Raw genomic sequence first — 24,710 nt, 5'->3', positions numbered from 1 at the left:
GTTCAGTCACAGCAGAGATGGCCACACCCACTCCTTCAGTGAGGGCAGAGTTCCAACCACCCTCAGCCCCGCCCCCTCTCCACAGGTTACCATGGACTACAGAGGCTGCATCCTGAGGCCAGGGCGTTCCGACAATGCCAAGGGCAGACATGATGACCTTAAATGATTTCCTCTTGTGTCAGGTTTGGTAAACTTTAGGAGCTAGGAAATGGTCCACTTTACAGAAATGTTCAAATTTACTGGCATTTCTTATATTCTCTGCTATAACATTGTCCTGATTCTTTCTGTATATTCTATACTTATGTTTTTGTTTTCCTTAATCAAAGTGTGTCTTTTCAATCTTTTCAAAGAAGATTCTTTGGACTTACTAAATCACCTGAATTTTATACGTTTTCTGTTGTATTAAGTTCTGCTCATATCTTTATTTATCTTTTTTCTATGTTCTCAGGGTTTATTGTTTTGATCTTCTGATGTCAATTCAAACACTTGGTTATTCATTTTAATAAATATTTTACTTATAAAGATTTGAACTTTTGAAGATTCCAGCTTACTTGTAAGTTTCTAAGGGTCAGGTCCTCTCCATTGTTGCTGGCCTAAGGTTTAGTTCACCATATAGCAATGTATATATTGACCTATTTTCCCCTCGACTTTCTGTGATTCCCTACATCTCACCTTTCTTTGCAGACAAGCCATTTGAAATACCCTTAACTTATTTCACAGCCAATAAGTCATTGAAATAATGTGTATTTTTAGAGAAATCTTCTTATATAATTAGGCAGAAAATCTCACCTGCCATAGTTTTCAAAACAGCATAATTTCACTCTTCTCAATGCTTAATCTGTTGTATTACACAACCTTTGAGTATTTAGCTTTATCAATGACATGTCCTTTAAAAATGTTTTAGAGATCCTACCAGTCTTTGAAAACATCCTTGTTCCTTGTTTCAGTTCCAGTTTTATGTATATATTCTGCCTTGCACCTGATTATTCCAACAATTGATGGATGGCCTTGGGAATCTAATTCTGGTATTGATAGTCTTTACTGATTGTCTCCCCTCGTAGCTGATTTTTTCATTATTGTGTAAATTTAGATCATGAGGTCATGTTTAGCTAAACAGCTGACCTTGTAAGACGCTTAGGTGTGAACGCTCGTAAGCTTCAGGAGAAAGTCGGCAAAATTTATTTGTGTCCCTCCAATGAGATGCCCAAGAGGACACCGTTTTCTACAAGTGTTGGTCCAATACTCCCTCTAAAGGAAGGGGATTCCGACAGGGCTGATTGGCGGCCCCCGATCTGGGGCAGGGGCAGTGGGCAGCCTGTGGCCCGGTCTGGAGCCTCTTTGCATGTGTCCCTGGGACACATCTGCCTGCGAACTTCGGTCACCTGGCAGGAAGCTACGATGCCCAGACCTATGGTTAGCTGTGCAGCGAGGTGTACTGTGAGGACAGGTTCCACACACACTTCAAGTAAGAGGTCGGCCTGAGTGGAAAGGTGAGAGTTTGGGCAGCTGTGCAGACAAAGAAGGCACACTTTGGCCTGGGCCTAAATGCTTGTGACACCCCGCTGGACCTGCCGTGCTCTGAGGGCCCTGCCCTGGGCCCCATGCTCCCCTGCCCTTTGTTCAGTCACAGCAGAGATGGCCACACCCACTCCTTCAGTGAGGGCAGAGTTCCAACCACCCTCAGCCCCGCCCCCTCTCCACAGGTTACCATGGACTACAGAGGCTGCATCCTGAGGCCAGGGCGTTCCGACAATGCCAAGGGCAGACATGATGACCTTAAATGATTTCCTCTTGTGTCAGGTTTGGTAAAATTTAGGAGCTAGGAAATGGTCCACTTTACAGAAATGTTCAAATTTACTGGCATTTCTTATATTCTCTGCTATAACATTGTCCTGATTCTTTCTGTATATTCTATACTTATGTTTTTGTTTTCCTTAATCAAAGTGTGTCTTTTCAATCTTTTCAAAGAAGATTCTTTGGACTTACTAAATCACCTGAATTTTATACGTTTTCTGTTGTATTAAGTTCTGCTCATATCTTTATTTATCTTTTTTCTATGTTCTCAGGGTTTATTGTTTTGATCTTCTGATGTCAATTAAAACACTTGGTTATTCATTTTAATAAATATTTTACTTATAAAGATTTGAACTTTTGAAGATTCCAGCTTACTTGTAAGTTTCTAAGGGTCAGGTCCTCTCCATTGTTGCTGGCCTAAGGTTTAGTTCACCATATAGCAATGTATATATTGACCTATTTTCCCCTCGACTTTCTGTGATTCCCTACATCTCACCTTTCTTTGCAGACAAGCCATTTGAAATACCCTTAACTTATTTCACAGCCAATAAGTCATTGAAATAATGTGTATTTTTAGAGAAATCTTCTTATATAATTAGGCAGAAAATCTCACCTGCCATAGTTTTCAAAACAGCATAATTTCACTCTTCTCAATGCTTAATCTGTTGTATTACACAACCTTTCAGTATTTAGCTTTATCAATGACATGTCCTTTAAAAATGTTTTAGAGATCCTACCAGTCTTTGAAAACATCCTTGTTCCTTGTTTCAGTTCCAGTTTTATGTATATATTCTGCCTTGCACCTGATTATCCCAACAATTGATGGATGGCCTTGGGAATCTAATTCTGGTATTGATAGTCTTTACTGATTGTCTCCCCTCGTAGCTGATTTCTTCATTATTGTGTAAATTTAGATCATGAGCTCATGTTTAGCTAAACAGCTGACCTTGTAAGACGCTTAGGTGTGAACGCTCGTAAGCTTCCGCAGAAAGACGGCAAAGATTTATTGGTGTCCCTCCAATGAGTTGCCCACGAGGACACCGTTTTCTACAAGTGTTGGTCCAATACGCCCTCTAGAGGAAGGGGACTCCGACAGGGCTGATTGGCGGCCCCCGATCTGGGGCAGGGGCAGTGGGCAGCCTGTGGCCCGGGCTGGAGCCTCTTTGCATGTGTCCCTGGGACACATCTGCCTGCGAACTTCGGTCACCTGGCAGGAAACTACGATGCCCAGACCTATGGTTAGCTGTGCAGCGAGGTGTACTGTGAGGACAGGTTCCACACACACTTCAAGTAAGAGGTCGGCCTGAATGGAAAGGTGAGAGTTTGGGCAGCTGTGCAGACAAAGAAGGCACACTTTGGCCTGGGCCTAAATGCTTGTGACACCCCACTGGACCTGCCGTGCTCTGAGGGCCCTGCCCTGGGCCCCCTGCTCCACTGCCCTTTGTTCAGTCCCAGCAGAGATGGCCACACCCACTCCTTCAGTGAGGGCAGAGTTCCAACCACCCTCAGCCCCGCCCCCTCTCCACAGGTTACCATGGACTACAGAGGCTGCATCCTGAGGCCAGGGCGTTCCGACAATGCCAAGGGCAGACATGATGACCTTAAATGATTTCCTCTTGTGTCAGTTTTGGTAAACTTTAGGAGCTAGGAAATGGTCCACTTTACAGAAATGTTCAAATTTACTGGCATTTCTTATATTCTCTGCTATAACATTGTCCTGATTCTTTCTGTATATTCTATACTTATGTTTTTGTTTTCCTTAATCAAAGTGTGTCTTTTCAATCTTTTCAAAGAAGATTCTTTGGACTTACTAAATCCCCTGAATTTTATACGTTTTCTGTTGTATTAAGTTCTGCTCATATCTTTATTTATCTTTTTTCTATGTTCTCAGGGTTTATTGTTTTGATCTTCTGATGTCAATTAAAACACTTGGTTATTCATTTTAGTAAATATTTTACTTATAAAGATTTGAACTTTTGAAGATTCCAGCTTACTTGTAAGTTTCTAAGGGTCAGGTCCTCTCCATTGTTGCTGGCCTAAGGTTTAGTTCACCATATAGCAATGTATATATTGACCTATTTTCCCCTCGACTTTCTGTGATTCCCTACATCTCACCTTTCTTTGCAGACAAGCCATTTGAAATACCCTTAACTTATTTCACAGCCAATAAGTCATTGAAATAATGTGTATTTTTAGAGAAATCTTCTTATATAATTAGGCAGAAAATCTCACCTGCCATAGTTTTCAAAACAGCATAATTTCACTCTTCTCAATGCTTAATCTGTTGTATTACACAACCTTTGAGTATTTAGCTTTATCAATGACATGTCCTTTAAAAATGTTTTAGAGATCCTACCAGTCTTTGAAAACATCCTTGTTCCTTGTTTCAGTTCCAGTTTTATGTATATATTCTGCCTTGCACCTGATTATTCCAACAATTGATGGATGGCCTTGGGAATCTAATTCTGGTATTGATAGTCTTTACTGATTGTCTCCCCTCGTAGCTGATTTTTTCATTATTGTGTAAATTTAGATCATGAGGTCATGTTTAGCTAAACAGCTGACCTTGTAAGACGCTTAGGTGTGAACGCTCGTAAGCTTCAGGAGAAAGTCGGCAAAATTTATTTGTGTCCCTCCAATGAGATGCCGAAGAGGACACCGTTTTCTACAAGTGTTGGTCCAATACTCCCTCTAAAGGAAGGGGATTCCGACAGGGCTGATTGGCGGCCCCCGATCTGGGGCAGGGGCAGTGGGCAGCCTGTGGCCCGGTCTGGAGCCTCTTTGCATGTGTCCCTGGGACACATCTGCCTGCGAACTTCGGTCACCTGGCAGGAAGCTACGATGCCCAGACCTATGGTTAGCTGTGCAGCGAGGTGTACTGTGAGGACAGGTTCCACACACACTTCAAGTAAGAGGTCGGCCTGAGTGGAAAGGTGAGAGTTTGGGCAGCTGTGCAGACAAAGAAGGCACACTTTGGCCTGGGCCTAAATGCTTGTGACACCCCACTGGACCTGCCGTGCTCTGAGGGCCCTGCACTGGGACCCCTGCTCCCCTGCCCTTTGTTCAGTCACAGCAGAGATGGCCACACCCACTCCTTCAGTGAGGGCAGAGTTCCAACCACCCTCAGCCCCGCCCCCTCTCCACAGGTTACCATGGACTACAGAGGCTGCATCCTGAGGCCAGGGCGTTCCGACAATGCCAAGGGCAGACATGATGACCTTAAATGATTTCCTCTTGTGTCAGGTTTGGTAAACTTTAGGAGCTAGGAAATGGTCCACTTTACAGAAATGTTCAAATTTACTGGCATTTCTTATATTCTCTGCTATAACATTGTCCTGATTCTTTCTGTATATTCTATACTTATGTTTTTGTTTTCCTTAATCAAAGTGTGTCTTTTCAATCTTTTCAAAGAAGATTCTTTGGACTTACTAAATCACCTGAATTTTATACGTTTTCTGTTGTATTAAGTTCTGCTCATATCTTTATTTATCTTTTTTCTATGTTCTCAGGGTTTATTGTTTTGATCTTCTGATGTCAATTAAAACACTTGGTTATTCATTTTAATAAATATTTTACTTATAAAGATTTGAACTTTTGAAGATTCCAGCTTACTTGTAAGTTTCTAAGGGTCAGGTCCTCTCCATTGTTGCTGGCCTAAGGTTTAGTTCACCATATAGCAATGTATATATTGACCTATTTTCCCCTCGACTTTCTGTGATTCCCTACATCTCACCTTTCTTTGCAGACAAGCCATTTGAAATACCCTTAACTTATTTCACAGCCAATAAGTCATTGAAATAATGTGTATTTTTAGAGAAATCTTCTTATATAATTAGGCAGAAAATCTCACCTGCCATAGTTTTCAAAACAGCATAATTTCACTCTTCTCAATGCTTAATCTGTTGTATTACACAACCTTTGAGTATTTAGCTTTATCAATGACATGTCCTTTAAAAATGTTTTAGAGATCCTACCAGTCTTTGAAAACATCCTTGTTCCTTGTTTCAGTTCCAGTTTTATGTATATATTCTGCCTTGCACCTGATTATCCCAACAATTGATGGATGGCCTTGGGAATCTAATTCTGGTATTGATAGTCTTTACTGATTGTCTCCCCTCGTAGCTGATTTTTTCATTATTGTGTAAATTTAGATCATGAGCTCATGTTTAGCTAAACAGCTGACCTTGTAAGACGCTTAGGTGTGAACGCTCGTAAGCTTCCGCAGAAAGACGGCAAAGATTTATTTGTGTCCCTCCAATGAGTTGCCCACGAGGACACCGTTTTCTACAAGTGTTGGTCCAATACTCCCTCTAGAGGAAGGGGACTCCGACAGGGCTGATTGGCGGCCCCCGATCTGGGGCAGGGGCAGTGGGCAGCCTGTGGCCCGGGCTGGAGCCTCTTTGCATGTGTCCCTGGGACACATCTGCCTGCGAACTTCGGTCACCTGGCAGGAAACTACGATGCCCAGAACTATGGTTAGCTGTGCAGCGAGGTGAACTGTGAGGACAGGTTCCACACATACTTCAAGTAAGAGGTCGGCCTGAGTGGAAAGGTGAGAGTTTGGGCAGCTGTGCAGACAAAGAAGGCGCCCTTTGGCCTGGGCCTAAATGCTTGTGACACCCCACTGGACCTGCCGTGCTCTGAGGGCCCTGCCCTGGGAACCCTGCTCCCCTGCCCTTTGTTCAGTCACAGCAGAGATGGCCACACCCACTCCTTCAGTGAGGGCAGAGTTCCAACCACAATCAGCCCCGCCCCCTCTCCACAGGTTACCATGGACTACAGAGGCTGCATCCTGAGGCTAGGGCGTTCCGACAATGCCAAGGGCAGACATGATGACCTTAAATGATTTCCTCTTGTGTCAGGTTTGGTAAACTTTAGGAGCTAGGAAATGGTCCACTTTACAGAAATGTTCAAATTTACTGGCATTTCTTATATTCTCTGCTATAACATTGTCCTGATTCTTTCTGTATATTCTATACTTATGTTTTTGTTTTCCTTAATCAAAGTGTGTCGTTTCAATCTTTTCAAAGAAGATTCTTTGGACTTACTAAATCACCTGAATTTTATACGTTTTCTGTTGTATTAAGTTCTGCTCATATCTTTATTTATCTTTTTTCTATGTTCTCAGGGTTTATTGTTTTGATCTTCTGATGTCAATTCAAACACTTGGTTATTCATTTTAATAAATATTTTACTTATAAAGATTTGAACTTTTGAAGATTCCAGCTTACTTGTAAGTTTCTAAGGGTCAGGTCCTCTCCATTGTTGCTGGCCTAAGGTTTAGTTCACCATATAGCAATGTATATATTGACCTATTTTCCCCTCGACTTTCTGTGATTCCCTACATCTCACCTTTCTTTGCAGACAAGCCATTTGAAATACCCTTAACTTATTTCACAGCCAATAAGTCATTGAAATAATGTGTATTTTTAGAGAAATCTTCTTATATAATTAGGCAGAAAATCTCACCTGCCATAGTTTTCAAAACAGCATAATTTCACTCTTCTCAATGCTTAATCTGTTGTATTACACAACCTTTGAGTATTTAGCTTTATCAATGACATGTCCTTTAAAAATGTTTTAGAGATCCTACCAGTCTTTGAAAACATCCTTGTTCCTTGTTTCAGTTCCAGTTTTATGTATATATTCTGCCTTGCACCTGATTATTCCAACAATTGATGGATGGCCTTGGGAATCTAATTCTGGTATTGATAGTCTTTACTGATTGTCTCCCCTCGTAGCTGATTTCTTCATTATTGTGTAAATTTAGATCATGAGCTCATGTTTAGCTAAACAGCTGACCTTGTAAGACGCTTAGGTGTGAACGCTCGTAAGCTTCCGCAGAAAGACGGCAAAGATTTATTGGTGTCCCTACAATGAGTTGCCCACGAGGACACCGTTTTCTACAAGTGTTGGTCCAATACGCCCTCTAGAGGAAGGGGACTCCGACAGGGCTGATTGGCGGCCCCCGATCTGGGGCAGGGGCAGTGGGCAGCCTGTGGCCCGGGCTGGAGCCTCTTTGCATGTGTCCCTGGGACACATCTGCCTGCGAACTTCGGTCACCTGGCAGGAAGCTACGATGCCCAGACCTATGGTTAGCTGTGCAGCGAGGTGTACTGTGAGGACAGGTTCCACACACACTTCAAGTAAGAGGTCGGCCTGAGTGGAAAGGTGAGAGTTTGGGCAGCTGTGCAGACAAAGAAGGCACACTTTGGCCTGGGCCTAAATGCTTGTGACACCCCACTGGACCTGCCGTGCTCTGAGGGCCCTGCCCTGGGCCCCCTGCTCCACTGCCCTTTGTTCAGTCCCAGCAGAGATGGCCACACCCACTCCTTCAGTGAGGGCAGAGTTCCAACCACCCTCAGCCCCGCCCCCTCTCCACAGGTTACCATGGACTACAGAGGCTGCATCCTGAGGCCAGGGCGTTCCGACAATGCCAAGGGCAGACATGATGACCTTAAATGATTTCCTCTTGTGTCAGGTTTGGTAAACTTTAGGAGCTAGGAAATGGTCCACTTTACAGAAATGTTCAAATTTACTGGCATTTCTTATATTCTCTGCTATAACATTGTCCTGATTCTTTCTGTATATTCTATACTTATGTTTTTGTTTTCCTTAATCAAAGTGTGTCTTTTCAATCTTTTCAAAGAAGATTCTTTGGACTTACTAAATCACCTGAATTTTATACGTTTTCTGTTGTATTAAGTTCTGCTCATATCTTTATTTATCTTTTTTCTATGTTCTCAGGGTTTATTGTTTTGATCTTCTGATGTCAATTAAAACACTTGGTTATTCATTTTAATAAATATTTTACTTATAAAGATTTGAACTTTTGAAGATTCCAGCTTACTTGTAAGTTTCTAAGGGTCAGGTCCTCTCCATTGTTGCTGGCCTAAGGTTTAGTTCACCATATAGCAATGTATATATTGACCTATTTTCCCCTCGACTTTCTGTGATTCCCTACATCTCACCTTTCTTTGCAGACAAGCCATTTGAAATACCCTTAACTTATTTCACAGCCAATAAGTCATTGAAATAATGTGTATTTTTAGAGAAATCTTCTTATATAATTAGGCAGAAAATCTCACCTGCCATAGTTTTCAAAACAGCATAATTTCACTCTTCTCAATGCTTAATCTGTTGTATTACACAACCTTTGAGTATTTAGCTTTATCAATGACATGTCCTTTAAAAATGTTTTAGAGATCCTACCAGTCTTTGAAAACATCCTTGTTCCTTGTTTCAGTTCCAGTTTTATGTATATATTCTGCCTTGCACCTGATTATCCCAACAATTGATGGATGGCCTTGGGAATCTAATTCTGGTATTGATAGTCTTTACTGATTGTCTCCCCTCGTAGCTGATTTTTTCATTATTGTGTAAATTTAGATCATGAGCTCATGTTTAGCTAAACAGCTGACCTTGTAAGACGCTTAGGTGTGAACGCTCGTAAGCTTCCGCAGAAAGACGGCAAAGATTTATTTGTGTCCCTCCAATGAGTTGCCCACGAGGACACCGTTTTCTACAAGTGTTGGTCCAATACTCCCTCTAGAGGAAGGGGACTCCGACAGGGCTGATTGGCGGCCCCCGATCTGCGGCAGGGGCAGTGGGCAGCCTGTGGCCCGGGCTGGAGCCTCTTTGCATGTGTCCCTGGGACACATCTGCCTGCGAACTTCGGTCACCTGGCAGGAAACTACGATGCCCAGAACTATGGTTAGCTGTGCAGCGAGGTGAACTGTGAGGACAGGTTCCACACATACTTCAAGTAAGAGGTCGGCCTGAGTGGAAAGGTGAGAGTTTGGGCAGCTGTGCAGACAAAGAAGGCGCCCTTTGGCCTGGGCCTAAATGCTTGTGACACCCCACTGGACCTGCCGTGCTCTGAGGGCCCTGCCCTGGGAACCCTGCTCCCCTGCCCTTTGTTCAGTCACAGCAGAGATGGCCACACCCACTCCTTCAGTGAGGGCAGAGTTCCAACCACCCTCAGCCCCGCCCCCTCTCCACAGGTTACCATGGACTACAGAGGCTGCATCCTGAGGCTAGGGCGTTCCGACAATGCCAAGGGCAGACATGATGACCTTAAATGATTTCCTCTTGTGTCAGGTTTGGTAAACTTTAGGAGCTAGGAAATGGTCCACTTTACAGAAATGTTCAAATTTACTGGCATTTCTTATATTCTCTGCTATAACATTGTCCTGATTCTTTCTGTATATTCTATACTTATGTTTTTGTTTTCCTTAATCAAAGTGTGTCTTTTCAATCTTTTCAAAGAAGATTCTTTGGACTTACTAAATCACCTGAATTTTATACGTTTTCTGTTGTATTAAGTTCTGCTCATATCTTTATTTATCTTTTTTCTATGTTCTCAGGGTTTATTGTTTTGATCTTCTGATGTCAATTAAAACACTTGGTTATTCATTTTAATAAATATTTTACTTATAAAGATTTGAACTTTTGAAGATTCCAGCTTACTTGTAAGTTTCTAAGGGTCAGGTCCTCTCCATTGTTGCTGGCCTAAGGTTTAGTTCACCATATAGCAATGTATATATTGACCTATTTTCCCCTCGACTTTCTGTGATTCCCTACATCTCACCTTTCTTTGCAGACAAGCCATTTGAAATACCCTTAACTTATTTCACAGCCAATAAGTCATTGAAATAATGTGTATTTTTAGAGAAATCTTCTTATATAATTAGGCAGAAAATCTCACCTGCCATAGTTTTCAAAACAGCATAATTTCACTCTTCTCAATGCTTAATCTGTTGTATTACACAACCTTTGAGTATTTAGCTTTATCAATGACATGTCCTTTAAAAATGTTTTAGAGATCCTACCAGTCTTTGAAAACATCCTTGTTCCTTGTTTCAGTTCCAGTTTTATGTATATATTCTGCCTTGCACCTGATTATTCCAACAATTGATGGATGGCCTTGGGAATCTAATTCTGGTATTGATAGTCTTTACTGATTGTCTCCCCTCGTAGCTGATTTTTTCATTATTGTGTAAATTTAGATCATGAGGTCATGTTTAGCTAAACAGCTGACCTTGTAAGACGCTTAGGTGTGAACGCTCGTAAGCTTCAGGAGAAAGTCGGCAAAATTTATTTGTGTCCCTCCAATGAGATGCCGAAGAGGACACCGTTTTCTACAAGTGTTGGTCCAATACTCCCTCTAAAGGAAGGGGATTCCGACAGGGCTGATTGGCGGCCCCCGATCTGGGGCAGGGGCAGTGGGCAGCCTGTGGCCCGGTCTGGAGCCTCTTTGCATGTGTCCCTGGGACACATCTGCCTGCGAACTTCGGTCACCTGGCAGGAAGCTACGATGCCCAGACCTATGGTTAGCTGTGCAGCGAGGTGTACTGTGAGGACAGGTTCCACACACACTTCAAGTAAGAGGTCGGCCTGAGTGGAAAGGTGAGAGTTTGGGCAGCTGTGCAGACAAAGAAGGCACACTTTGGCCTGGGCCTAAATGCTTGTGACACCCCGCTGGACCTGCCGTGCTCTGAGGGCCCTGCCCTGGGCCCCCTGCTCCCCTGCCCTTTGTTCAGTCACAGCAGAGATGGCCACACCCACTCCTTCAGTGAGGGCAGAGTTCCAACCACCCTCAGCCCCGCCCCCTCTCCACAGGTTACCATGGACTACAGAGGCTGCATCCTGAGGCCAGGGCGTTCCGACAATGCCAAGGGCAGACATGATGACCTTAAATGATTTCCTCTTGTGTCAGGTTTGGTAAAATTTAGGAGCTAGGAAATGGTCCACTTTACAGAAATGTTCAAATTTACTGGCATTTCTTATATTCTCTGCTATAACATTGTCCTGATTCTTTCTGTATATTCTATACTTATGTTTTTGTTTTCCTTAATCAAAGTGTGTCTTTTCAATCTTTTCAAAGAAGATTCTTTGGACTTACTAAATCACCTGAATTTTATACGTTTTCTGTTGTATTAAGTTCTGCTCATATCTTTATTTATCTTTTTTCTATGTTCTCAGGGTTTATTGTTTTGATCTTCTGATGTCAATTAAAACACTTGGTTATTCATTTTAATAAATATTTTACTTATAAAGATTTGAACTTTTGAAGATTCCAGCTTACTTGTAAGTTTCTAAGGGTCAGGTCCTCTCCATTGTTGCTGGCCTAAGGTTTAGTTCACCATATAGCAATGTATATATTGACCTATTTTCCCCTCGACTTTCTGTGATTCCCTACATCTCACCTTTCTTTGCAGACAAGCCATTTGAAATACCCTTAACTTATTTCACAGCCAATAAGTCATTGAAATAATGTGTATTTTTAGAGAAATCTTCTTATATAATTAGGCAGAAAATCTCACCTGCCATAGTTTTCAAAACAGCATAATTTCACTCTTCTCAATGCTTAATCTGTTGTATTACACAACCTTTGAGTATTTAGCTTTATCAATGACATGTCCTTTAAAAATGTTTTAGAGATCCTACCAGTCTTTGAAAACATCCTTGTTCCTTGTTTCAGTTCCAGTTTTATGTATATATTCTGCCTTGCACCTGATTATCCCAACAATTGATGGATGGCCTTGGGAATCTAATTCTGGTATTGATAGTCTTTACTGATTGTCTCCCCTCGTAGCTGATTTTTTCATTATTGTGTAAATTTAGATCATGAGCTCATGTTTAGCTAAACAGCTGACCTTGTAAGACGCTTAGGTGTGAACGCTCGTAAGCTTCCGCAGAAAGACGGCAAAGATTTATTTGTGTCCCTCCAATGAGTTGCCCACGAGGACACCGTTTTCTACAAGTGTTGGTCCAATACTCCCTCTAGAGGAAGGGGACTCCGACAGGGCTGATTGGCGGCCCCCGATCTGCGGCAGGGGCAGTGGGCAGCCTGTGGCCCGGGCTGGAGCCTCTTTGCATGTGTCCCTGGGACACATCTGCCTGCGAACTTCGGTCACCTGGCAGGAAACTACGATGCCAAGAACTATGGTTAGCTGTGCAGCGAGGTGAACTGTGAGGACAGGTTCCACACATACTTCAAGTAAGAGGTCGGCCTGAGTGGAAAGGTGAGAGTTTGGGCAGCTGTGCAGACAAAGAAGGCGCCCTTTGGCCTGGGCCTAAATGCTTGTGACACCCCACTGGACCTGCCGTGCTCTGAGGGCCCTGCCCTGGGAACCCTGCTCCCCTGCCCTTTGTTCAGTCACAGCAGAGATGGCCACACCCACTCCTTCAGTGAGGGCAGAGTTCCAACCACCCTCAGCCCCGCCCCCTCTCCACAGGTTACCATGGACTACAGAGGCTGCATCCTGAGGCTAGGGCGTTCCGACAATGCCAAGGGCAGACATGATGACCTTAAATGATTTCCTCTTGTGTCAGGTTTGGTAAACTTTAGGAGCTAGGAAATGGTCCACTTTACAGAAATGTTCAAATTTACTGGCATTTCTTATATTCTCTGCTATAACATTGTCCTGATTCTTTCTGTATATTCTATACTTATGTTTTTGTTTTCCTTAATCAAAGTGTGTCTTTTCAATCTTTTCAAAGAAGATTCTTTGGACTTACTAAATCACCTGAATTTTATACGTTTTCTGTTGTATTAAGTTCTGCTCATATCTTTATTTATCTTTTTTCTATGTTCTCAGGGTTTATTGTTTTGATCTTCTGATGTCAATTAAAACACTTGGTTATTCATTTTAATAAATATTTTACTTATAAAGATTTGAACTTTTGAAGATTCCAGCTTACTTGTAAGTTTCTAAGGGTCAGGTCCTCTCCATTGTTGCTGGCCTAAGGTTTAGTTCACCATATAGCAATGTATATATTGACCTATTTTCCCCTCGACTTTCTGTGATTCCCTACATCTCACCTTTCTTTGCAGACAAGCCATTTGAAATACCCTTAACTTATTTCACAGCCAATAAGTCATTGAAATAATGTGTATTTTTAGAGAAATCTTCTTATATAATTAGGCAGAAAATCTCACCTGCCATAGTTTTCAAAACAGCATAATTTCACTCTTCTCAATGCTTAATCTGTTGTATTACACAACCTTTGAGTATTTAGCTTTATCAATGACATGTCCTTTAAAAATGTTTTAGAGATCCTACCAGTCTTTGAAAACATCCTTGTTCCTTGTTTCAGTTCCAGTTTTATGTATATATTCTGCCTTGCACCTGATTATCCCAACAATTGATGGATGGCCTTGGGAATCTAATTCTGGTATTGATAGTCTTTACTGATTGTCTCCCCTCGTAGCTGATTTTTTCATTATTGTGTAAATTTAGATCATGAGCTCATGTTTAGCTAAACAGCTGACCTTGTAAGACGCTTAGGTGTGAACGCTCGTAAGCTTCAGGAGAAAGTCGGCAAAATTTATTTGTGTCCCTCCAATGAGATGCCCAAGAGGACACCGTTTTCTACAAGTGTTGGTCCAATACTCCCTCTAAAGGAAGGGGATTCCGACAGGGCTGATTGGCGGCCCCCGATCTGGGGCAGGGGCAGTGGGCAGCCTGTGGCCCGGTCTGGAGCCTCTTTGCATGTGTCCCTGGGACACATCTGCCTGCGAACTTCGGTCACCTGGCAGGAAGCTACGATGCCCAGACCTATGGTTAGCTGTGCAGCGAGGTGTACTGTGAGGACAGGTTCCACACACACTTCAAGTAAGAGGTCGGCCTGAGTGGAAAGGTGAGAGTTTGGGCAGCTGTGCAGACAAAGAAGGCACACTTTGGCCTGGGCCTAAATGCTTGTGACACCCCGCTGGACCTGCCGTGCTCTGAGGGCCCTGCCCTGGGCCCCCTGCTCCCCTGCCCTTTGTTCAGTCACAGCAGAGATGGCCACACCCACTCCTTCAGTGTGGGCAGAGTTCCAACCACCCTCAGCCCCGCCCCCTCTCCACAGGTTACCATGGACTACAGAGGCTGCATCCTGAGGCCAGGGCGTTCCGACAATGCCAAGGGCAGACATGATGACCTTAAATGATTTCCTCTTGTGTCAGGTTTGGTAAAATTTAGGAGCTAGGAAATGGTCCACTTTACAGAAATGTTCAAATTTACTGGCATTTCTTATATTCTCTGCTATAACATTGTCCTGATTCTTTCTGTATATTCTATACTTATGTTTTTGTTTTCCTTAATCAAAGTGTGTCTTTTCAATCTTTTCAAAGAAGATTCTTTGGACTTACTAAATCACCTGAATTTTATACGTTTTCTGTTGTATTAAGTTCTGCTCATATCTTTATTTATCTTTTTTCTATGTTCTCAGGGTTTATTGTTTTGATCTTCTGATGTCAATTAAAACACTTGGTTATTCATTTTAATAAATATTTTACTTATAAAGATTTGAACTTTTGAAGATTCCAGCTTACTTGTAAGTTTCTAAGGGTCAGGTCCTCTCCATTGTTGCTGGCCTAAGGTTTAGTTCACCATATAGCAATGTATATATTGACCTATTTTCCCCTCGACTTTCTGTGATTCCCTACATCTCACCTTTCTTTGCAGACAAGCCATTTGAAATACCCTTAACTTATTTCACAGCCAATAAGTCATTGAAATAATGTGTATTTTTAGAGAAATCTTCTTATATAATTAGGCAGAAAATCTCACCTGCCATAGTTTTCAAAACAGCATAATTTCACTCTTCTCAATGCTTAATCTGTTGTATTACACAACCTTTGAGTATTTAGCTTTATCAATGACATGTCCTTTAAAAATGTTTTAGAGATCCTACCAGTCTTTGAAAACATCCTTGTTCCTTGTTTCAGTTCCAGTTTTATGTATATATTCTGCCTTGCACCTGATTATCCCAACAATTGATGGATGGCCTTGGGAATCTAATTCTGGTATTGATAGTCTTTACTGATTGTCTCCCCTCGTAGCTGATTTTTTCATTATTGTGTAAATTTAGATCATGAGCTCATGTTTAGCTAAACAGCTGACCTTGTAAGACGCTTAGGTGTGAACGCTCGTAAGCTTCCGCAGAAAGACGGCAAAGATTTATTTGTGTCCCTCCAATGAGTTGCCCACGAGGACACCGTTTTCTACAAGTGTTGGTCCAATACTCCCTCTAGAGGAAGGGGATTCCGACAGGGCTGATTGGCGGCCCCCGATCTGGGGCAGGGGCAGTGGGCAGCCTGTGGCCCGGGCTGGAGCCTCTTTGCATGTGTCCCTGGGAAACATCTGCCTGCGAACTTCGGTCACCTGGCAGGAAACTACGATGCCCAGAACTATGGTTAGCTGTGCAGCGAGGTGAACTGTGAGGACAGGTTCCACACATACTTCAAGTAAGAGGTCGGCCTGAGTGGAAAGGTGAGAGTTTGGGCAGCTGTGCAGACAAAGAAGGCGCCCTTTGGCCTGGGCCTAAATGCTTGTGACACCCCACTGGACCTGCCGTGCTCTGAGGGCCCTGCCCTGGGAACCCTGCTCCCCTGCCCTTTGTTCAGTCACAGCAGAGATGGCCACACCCACTCCTTCAGTGAGGGCAGAGTTCCAACCACCCTCAGCCCCGCCCCCTCTCCACAGGTTACCATGGACTACAGAGGCTGCATCCTGAGGCCAGGGCGTTCCGACAATGCCAAGGGCAGACATGATGACCTTAAATGATTTCCTCTTGTGTCAGGTTTGGTAAACTTTAGGAGCTAGGAAATGGTCCACTTTACAGAAATGTTCAAATTTACTGGCATTTCTTATATTCTCTGCTATAACATTGTCCTGATTCTTTCTGTATATTCTATACTTATGTTTTTGTTTTCCTTAATCAAAGTGTGTCTTTTCAATCTTTTCAAAGAAGATTCTTTGGACTTACTAAATCACCTGAATTTTATACGTTTTCTGTTGTATTAAGTTCTGCTCATATCTTTATTTATCTTTTTTCTATGTTCTCAGGGTTTATTGTTTTGATCTTCTGATGTCAATTAAAACACTTGGTTATTCATTTTAATAAATAGTTTACTTATAAAGATTTGAACTTTTGAAGATTCCAGCTTACTTGTAAGTTTCTAAGGGTCAGGTCCTCTCCATTGTTGCTGGCCTAAGGTTTAGTTCACCATATAGCAATGTATATATTGACCTATTTTCCCCTCGACTTTCTGTGATTCCCTACATCTCACCTTTCTTTGCAGACAAGCCATTTGAAATACCTTTAACTTATTTCACAGCCAATAAGTCATTGAAATAATGTGTATTTTTAGAGAAATCTTCTTATATAATTAGGCAGAAAATCTCACCTGCCATAGTTTTCAAAACAGCATAATTTCACTCTTCTCAATGCTTAATCTGTTGTATTACACAACCTTTGAGTATTTAGCTTTATCAATGACATGTCCTTTAAAAATGTTTTAGAGATCCTACCAGTATTTGAAAACATCCTTGTTCCTTGTTTCAGTTCCAGTTTTATGTATATATTCTGCCTTGCACCTGATTATTCCAACAATTGATGGATGGCCTTGGGAATCTAATTCTGGTATTGATAGTCTTTACTGATTGTCTCCCCTCGTAGCTGATTTTTTCATTATTGTGTAAATTTAGATCATGAGCTCATGTTTAGCTAAACAGCTGACCTTGTAAGACGCTTAGGTGTGAACGCTCGTAAGCTTCAGGAGAAAGTCGGCAAAATTTATTTGTGTCCCTCCAATGAGTTGCCCACGAGGACACCGTTTTCTACAAGTGTTGGTCCAATACGCCCTCTAAAGGAAGGGGATTCCGACAGGGCTGATTGGCGGCCCCCGATCTGGGGCAGGGGCAGTGGGCAGCCTGTGGCCCGGGCAGGAGCCTCTTTGCATGTGTCCCTGGGACACATCTGCCTGCGAACTTCGGTCACCTGGCAGGAAGCTACGATGCCCAGACCTATGGTTAGCTGTGCAGCGAGGTGTACTGTGAGGACAGGTTCCACACACACTTCAAGTAAGAGGTCGGCCTGAGTGGAAAGGTGAGAGTTTGGGCAGCTGTGCAGACAAAGAAGGCACACTTTGGCCTGGGCCTAAATGCTTGTGACACCCCACTGGACCTGCCGTGCTCTGAGGGCCCTGCCCTGGGCCCCCTGCTCCCCTGCCCTTTGTTCAGTCACAGCAGAGATGGCCACACCCACTCCTTCAGTGAGGGCAGAGTTCCAACCACCCTCAGCCCCGCCCCCTCTCCACAGGTTACCATGGACTACAGAGGCTGCATCCTGAGGCCAGGGCGTTCCGACAATGCCAAGGGCAGACATGATGACCTTAAATGATTTCCTCTTGTGTCAGGTTTGGTAAACTTTAGGAGCTAGGAAATGGTCCACTTTACAGAAATGTTCAAATTTACTGGCATTTCTTATATTCTCTGCTATAACATTGTCCTGATTCTTTCTGTATATTCTATACTTATGTTTTTGTTTTCCTTAATCAAAGTGTGTCTTTTCAATCTTTTCAAAGAAGATTCTTTGGACTTACTAAATCACCTGAATTTTATACGTTTTCTGTTGTATTAAGTTCTGCTCATATCTTTATTTATCTTTTTTCTATGTTCTCAGGGTTTATTGTTTTGATCTTCTGATGTCAATTAAAACACTTGGTTATTCATTTTAATAAATATTTTACTTATAAAGATTTGAACTTTTGAAGATTCCAGCTTACTTGTAAGTTTCTAAGGGTCAGGTCCTCTCCATTGTTGCTGGCCTAAGGTTTAGTTCACCATATAGCAATGTATATATTGACCTATTTTCCCCTCGACTTTCTGTGATTCCCTACATCTCACCTTTCTTTGCAGACAAGCCATTTGAAATACCCTTAACTTATTTCACAGCCAATAAGTCATTGAAATAATGTGTATTTTTAGAGAAATCTTCTTATATAATTAGGCAGAAAATCTCACCTGCCATAGTTTTCAAAACAGCATAATTTCACTCTTCTCAATGCTTAATCTGTTGTATTACACAACCTTTGAGTATTTAGCTTTATCAATGACATGTACTTTAAAAATGTTTTAGAGATCCTACCAGTCTTTGAAAACATCCTTGTTCCTTGTTTCAGTTCCAGTTTTATGTATATATTCTGCCTTGCACCTGATTATTCCAACAATTGATGGATGGCCTTGGGAATCTAATTCTGGTATTGATAGTCTTTACTGATTGTCTCCCCTCGTAGCTGATTTTTTCATTATTGTGTAAATTTAGATCATGAGGTCATGTTTAGCTAAACAGCTGACCTTGTAAGACGCTTAGGTGTGAACGCTCGTAAGCTTCAGGAGAAAGTCGGCAAAATTTATTTGTGTCCCTCCAATGAGTTGCCCACGAGGACACCGTTTTCTACAAGTGTTGGTCCAATACTCCCTCTAAAGGAAGGGGATTCCGACAGGGCTGATTGGCGGCCCCCGATCTGGGGCAGGGGCAGTGGGCAGCCTGTGGCCCGGTCTGGAGCCTCTTTGCATGTGTCCCTGGGACACATCTGCCTGCGAACTTCGGTCACCTGGCAGGAAGCTACGATGCCCAGACCTATGGTTAGCTGTGCAGCGAGGTGTACTGTGAGGACAGGTTCCACACACACTTCAAGTAAGAGGTCGGCCTGAGTGGAAAGGTGAGAGTTTGGGCAGCTGTGCAGACAAAGAAGGCACACTTTGGCCTGGGCCTAAATGCTTGTGACACCCCGCTGGACCTGCCGTGCTCTGAGGGCCCTGCCCTGGGCCCCCTGCTCCCCTGCCCTTTGTTCAGTCACAGCAGAGATGGCCACACCCACTCCTTCAGTGAGGGCAGAGTTCCAACCACCCTCAGCCCCGCCCCCTCTCCACAGGTTACCATGGACTACAGAGGCTGCATCCTGAGGCCAGGGCGTTCCGACAATGCCAAGGGCAGACATGATGACCTTAAATGATTTCCTCTTGTGTCAGGTTTGGTAAACTTTAGGAGCTAGGAAATGGTCCACTTTACAGAAATGTTCAAATTTACTGGCATTTCTTATATTCTCTGCTATAACATTGTCCTGATTCTTTCTGTATATTCTATACTTATGTTTTTGTTTTCCTTAATCAAAGTGTGTCTTTTCAATCTTTTCAAAGAAGATTCTTTGGACTTACTAAATCACCTGAATTTTATACGTTTTCTGTTGTATTAAGTTCTGCTCATATCTTTATTTATCTTTTTTCTATGTTCTCAGGGTTTATTGTTTTGATCTTCTGATGTCAATTAAAACACTTGGTTATTCATTTTAATAAATATTTTACTTATAAAGATTTGAACTTTTGAAGATTCCAGCTTACTTGTAAGTTTCTAAGGGTCAGGTCCTCTCCATTGTTGCTGGCCTAAGGTTTAGTTCACCATATAGCAATGTATATATTGACCTATTTTCCCCTCGACTTTCTGTGATTCCCTACATCTCACCTTTCTTTGCAGACAAGCCATTTGAAATACCCTTAACTTATTTCACAGCCAATAAGTCATTGAAATAATGTGTATTTTTAGAGAAATCTTCTTATATAATTAGGCAGAAAATCTCTCCTGCCATAGTTTTCAAAACAGCATAATTTCACTCTTCTCAATGCTTAATCTGTTGTATTACACAACCTTTGAGTATTTAGCTTTATCAATGACATGTCCTTTAAAAATGTTTTAGAGATCCTACCAGTCTTTGAAAACATCCTTGTTCCTTGTTTCAGTTCCAGTTTTATGTATATATTCTGCCTTGCACCTGATTATTCCAACAATTGATGGATGGCCTTGGGATTCTAATTCTGGTATTGATAGTTTTTACTGATTGTCTCCCCTCGTAGCTGATTTTCTCATTATTGTGTAAATTTAGATCATGAGGTCATGTTTAGCTAAACAGCTGACCTTGTAAGACGCTTAGGTGTGAACGCTCGTAAGCTTCAGGAGAAAGTCGGCAAAATTTATTTGTGTCCCTCCAATGAGTTGCCCACGAGGACACCGTTTTCTACAAGTGTTGGTCCAATACTCCCTCTAGAGGAAGGGGACTCCGACAGGGCTGATTGGCGGCCCCCGATCTGGGGCAGGGGCAGTGGGCAGCCTGTGGCCCGGGCTGGAGCCTCTTTGCATGTGTCCCTGGGACACATCTGCCTGCGAACTTCGGTCACCTGGCAGGAAACTACGATGCCCAGAACTATGGTTAGCTGTGCAGCGAGGTGTACTGTGAGGACAAGTTCCACACATACTTCAAGTAAGAGGTCGGCCTGAGTGGAAAGGTGAGAGTTTGGGCAGCTGTGCAGACAAAGAAGGCGCCCTTTGGCCTGGGCCTAAATGCTTGTGACACCCCACTGGACTTGCCGTGCTCTGAGGACCCTGCCCTGGGACCCCTGCTCCCCTGCCCTTTGTTCAGTCACAGCAGAGATGGCCACACCCACTCCTTCAGTGAGGGCAGAGTTCCAACCACCCTCAGCCCCGCCCCCTCTCCACAGGTTACCATGGACTACAGAGGCTGCATCCTGAGGCCAGGGCGTTCCGACAATGCCAAGGGCAGACATGATGACCTTAAATGATTTCCTCTTGTGTCAGGTTTGGTAAAATTTAGGAGCTAGGAAATGGTCCACTTTACAGAAATGTTCAAATTTACTGGCATTTCTTATATTCTCTGCTATAACATTGTCCTGATTCTTTCTGTATATTCTATACTTATGTTTTTGTTTTCCTTAATCAAAGTGTGTCTTTTCAATCTTTTCAAAGAAGATTCTTTGGACTTACTAAATCACCTGAATTTTATACGTTTTCTGTTGTATTAAGTTCTGCTCATATCTTTATTTATCTTTTTTCTATGTTCTCAGGGTTTATTGTTTTGATCTTCTGATGTCAATTAAAACACTTGGTTATTCATTTTAATAAATATTTTACTTATAAAGATTTGAACTTTTGAAGATTCCAGCTTACTTGTAAGTTTCTAAGGGTCAGGTCCTCTCCATTGTTGCTGGCCTAAGGTTTAGTTCACCATATAGCAATGTATATATTGACCTATTTTCCCCTCGACTTTCTGTGATTCCCTACATCTCACCTTTCTTTGCAGACAAGCCATTTGAAATACCCTTAACTTATTTCACAGCCAATAAGTCATTGAAATAATGTGTATTTTTAGAGAAATCTTCTTATATAATTAGGCAGAAAATCTCACCTGCCATAGTTTTCAAAACAGCATAATTTCACTCTTCTCAATGCTTAATCTGTTGTATTACACAACCTTTGAGTATTTAGCTTTATCAATGACATGTACTTTAAAAATGTTTTAGAGATCCTACCAGTCTTTGAAAACATCCTTGTTCCTTGTTTCAGTTCCAGTTTTATGTATATATTCTGCCTTGCACCTGATTATTCCAACAATTGATGGATGGCCTTGGGAATCTAATTCTGGTATTGATAGTCTTTACTGATTGTCTCCCCTCGTAGCTGATTTTTTCATTATTGTGTAAATTTAGATCATGAGGTCATGTTTAGCTAAACAGCTGACCTTGTAAGACGCTTAGGTGTGAACGCTCGTAAGCTTCAGGAGAAAGTCGGCAAAATTTATTTGTGTCCCTCCAATGAGTTGCCCACGAGGACACCGTTTTCTACAAGTGTTGGTCCAATACTCCCTCTAAAGGAAGGGGATTCCGACAGGGCTGATTGGCGGCCCCCGATCTGGGGCAGGGGCAGTGGGCAGCCTGTGGCCCGGTCTGGAGCCTCTTTGCATGTGTCCCTGGGACACATCTGCCTGCGAACTTCGGTCACCTGGCAGGAAGCTACGATGCCCAGACCTATGGTTAGCTGTGCAGCGAGGTGTACTGTGAGGACAGGTTCCACACACACTTCAAGTAAGAGGTCGGCCTGAGTGGAAAGGTGAGAGTTTGGGCAGCTGTGCAGACAAAGAAGGCACACTTTGGCCTGGGCCTAAATGCTTGTGACACCCCGCTGGACCTGCCGTGCTCTGAGGGCCCTGCCCTGGGCCCCCTGCTCCCCTGCCCTTTGTTCAGTCACAGCAGAGATGGCCACACCCACTCCTTCAGTGAGGGCAGAGTTCCAACCACCCTCAGCCCCGCCCCCTCTCCACAGGTTACCATGGACTACAGAGGCTGCATCCTGAGGCCAGGGCGTTCCGACAATGCCAAGGGCAGACATGATGACCTTAAATGATTTCCTCTTGTGTCAGGTTTGGTAAACTTTAGGAGCTAGGAAATGGTCCACTTTACAGAAATGTTCAAATTTACTGGCATTTCTTATATTCTCTGCTATAACATTGTCCTGATTCTTTCTGTATATTCTATACTTATGTTTTTGTTTTCCTTAATCAAAGTGTGTCTTTTCAATCTTTTCAAAGAAGATTCTTTGGACTTACTAAATCACCTGAATTTTATACGTTTTCTGTTGTATTAAGTTCTGCTCATATCTTTATTTATCTTTTTTCTATGTTCTCAGGGTTTATTGTTTTGATCTTCTGATGTCAATTAAAACACTTGGTTATTCATTTTAATAAATATTTTACTTATAAAGATTTGAACTTTTGAAGATTCCAGCTTACTTGTAAGTTTCTAAGGGTCAGGTCCTCTCCATTGTTGCTGGCCTAAGGTTTAGTTCACCATATAGCAATGTATATATTGACCTATTTTCCCCTCGACTTTCTGTGATTCCCTACATCTCACCTTTCTTTGCAGACAAGCCATTTGAAATACCCTTAACTTATTTCACAGCCAATAAGTCATTGAAATAATGTGTATTTTTAGAGAAATCTTCTTATATAATTAGGCAGAAAATCTCTCCTGCCATAGTTTTCAAAACAGCATAATTTCACTCTTCTCAATGCTTAATCTGTTGTATTACACAACCTTTGAGTATTTAGCTTTATCAATGACATGTCCTTTAAAAATGTTTTAGAGATCCTACCAGTCTTTGAAAACATCCTTGTTCCTTGTTTCAGTTCCAGTTTTATGTATATATTCTGCCTTGCACCTGATTATTCCAACAATTGATGGATGGCCTTGGGATTCTAATTCTGGTATTGATAGTTTTTACTGATTGTCTCCCCTCGTAGCTGATTTTCTCATTATTGTGTAAATTTAGATCATGAGGTCATGTTTAGCTAAACAGCTGACCTTGTAAGACGCTTAGGTGTGAACGCTCGTAAGCTTCAGGAGAAAGTCGGCAAAATTTATTTGTGTCCCTCCAATGAGTTGCCCACGAGGACACCGTTTTCTACAAGTGTTGGTCCAATACTCCCTCTAGAGGAAGGGGACTCCGACAGGGCTGATTGGCGGCCCCCGATCTGGGGCAGGGGCAGTGGGCAGCCTGTGGCCCGGGCTGGAGCCTCTTTGCATGTGTCCCTGGGACACATCTGCCTGCGAACTTCGGTCACCTGGCAGGAAACTACGATGCCCAGAACTATGGTTAGCTGTGCAGCGAGGTGTACTGTGAGGACAAGTTCCACACATACTTCAAGTAAGAGGTCGGCCTGAGTGGAAAGGTGAGAGTTTGGGCAGCTGTGCAGACAAAGAAGGCGCCCTTTGGCCTGGGCCTAAATGCTTGTGACACCCCACTGGACTTGCCGTGCTCTGAGGACCCTGCCCTGGGACCCCTGCTCCCCTGCCCTTTGTTCAGTCACAGCAGAGATGGCCACACCCACTCCTTCAGTGAGGGCAGAGTTCCAACCACCCTCAGCCCCGCCCCCTCTCCACAGGTTACCATGGACTACAGAGGCTGCATCCTGAGGCCAGGGCGTTCCGACAATGCCAAGGGCAGACATGATGACCTTAAATGATTTCCTCTTGTATCAGGTTTGGTAAACTTTAGGAGCTAGGAAATGGTCCACTTTACAGAAATGTTCAAATTTACTGGCATTTCTTATATTCTCTGCTATAACATTGTCCTGATTCTTTCTGTATATTCTATACTTATGTTTTTGTTTTCCTTAATCAAAGTGTGTCTTTTCAATCTTTTCAAAGAAGATTCTTTGGACTTACTAAATCACCTGAATTTTATACGTTTTCTGTTGTATTAAGTTCTGCTCATATCTTTATTTATCTTTT

This window comes from Mesoplodon mirus (genome assembly GCF_964341445.2).
Source record: "Mesoplodon mirus genome assembly, chromosome: 1".
Classification (NCBI taxonomy): Eukaryota; Metazoa; Chordata; class Mammalia; order Artiodactyla; family Ziphiidae; genus Mesoplodon; species Mesoplodon mirus.
Note: the sequence above shows the minus strand (reverse complement) of the source record.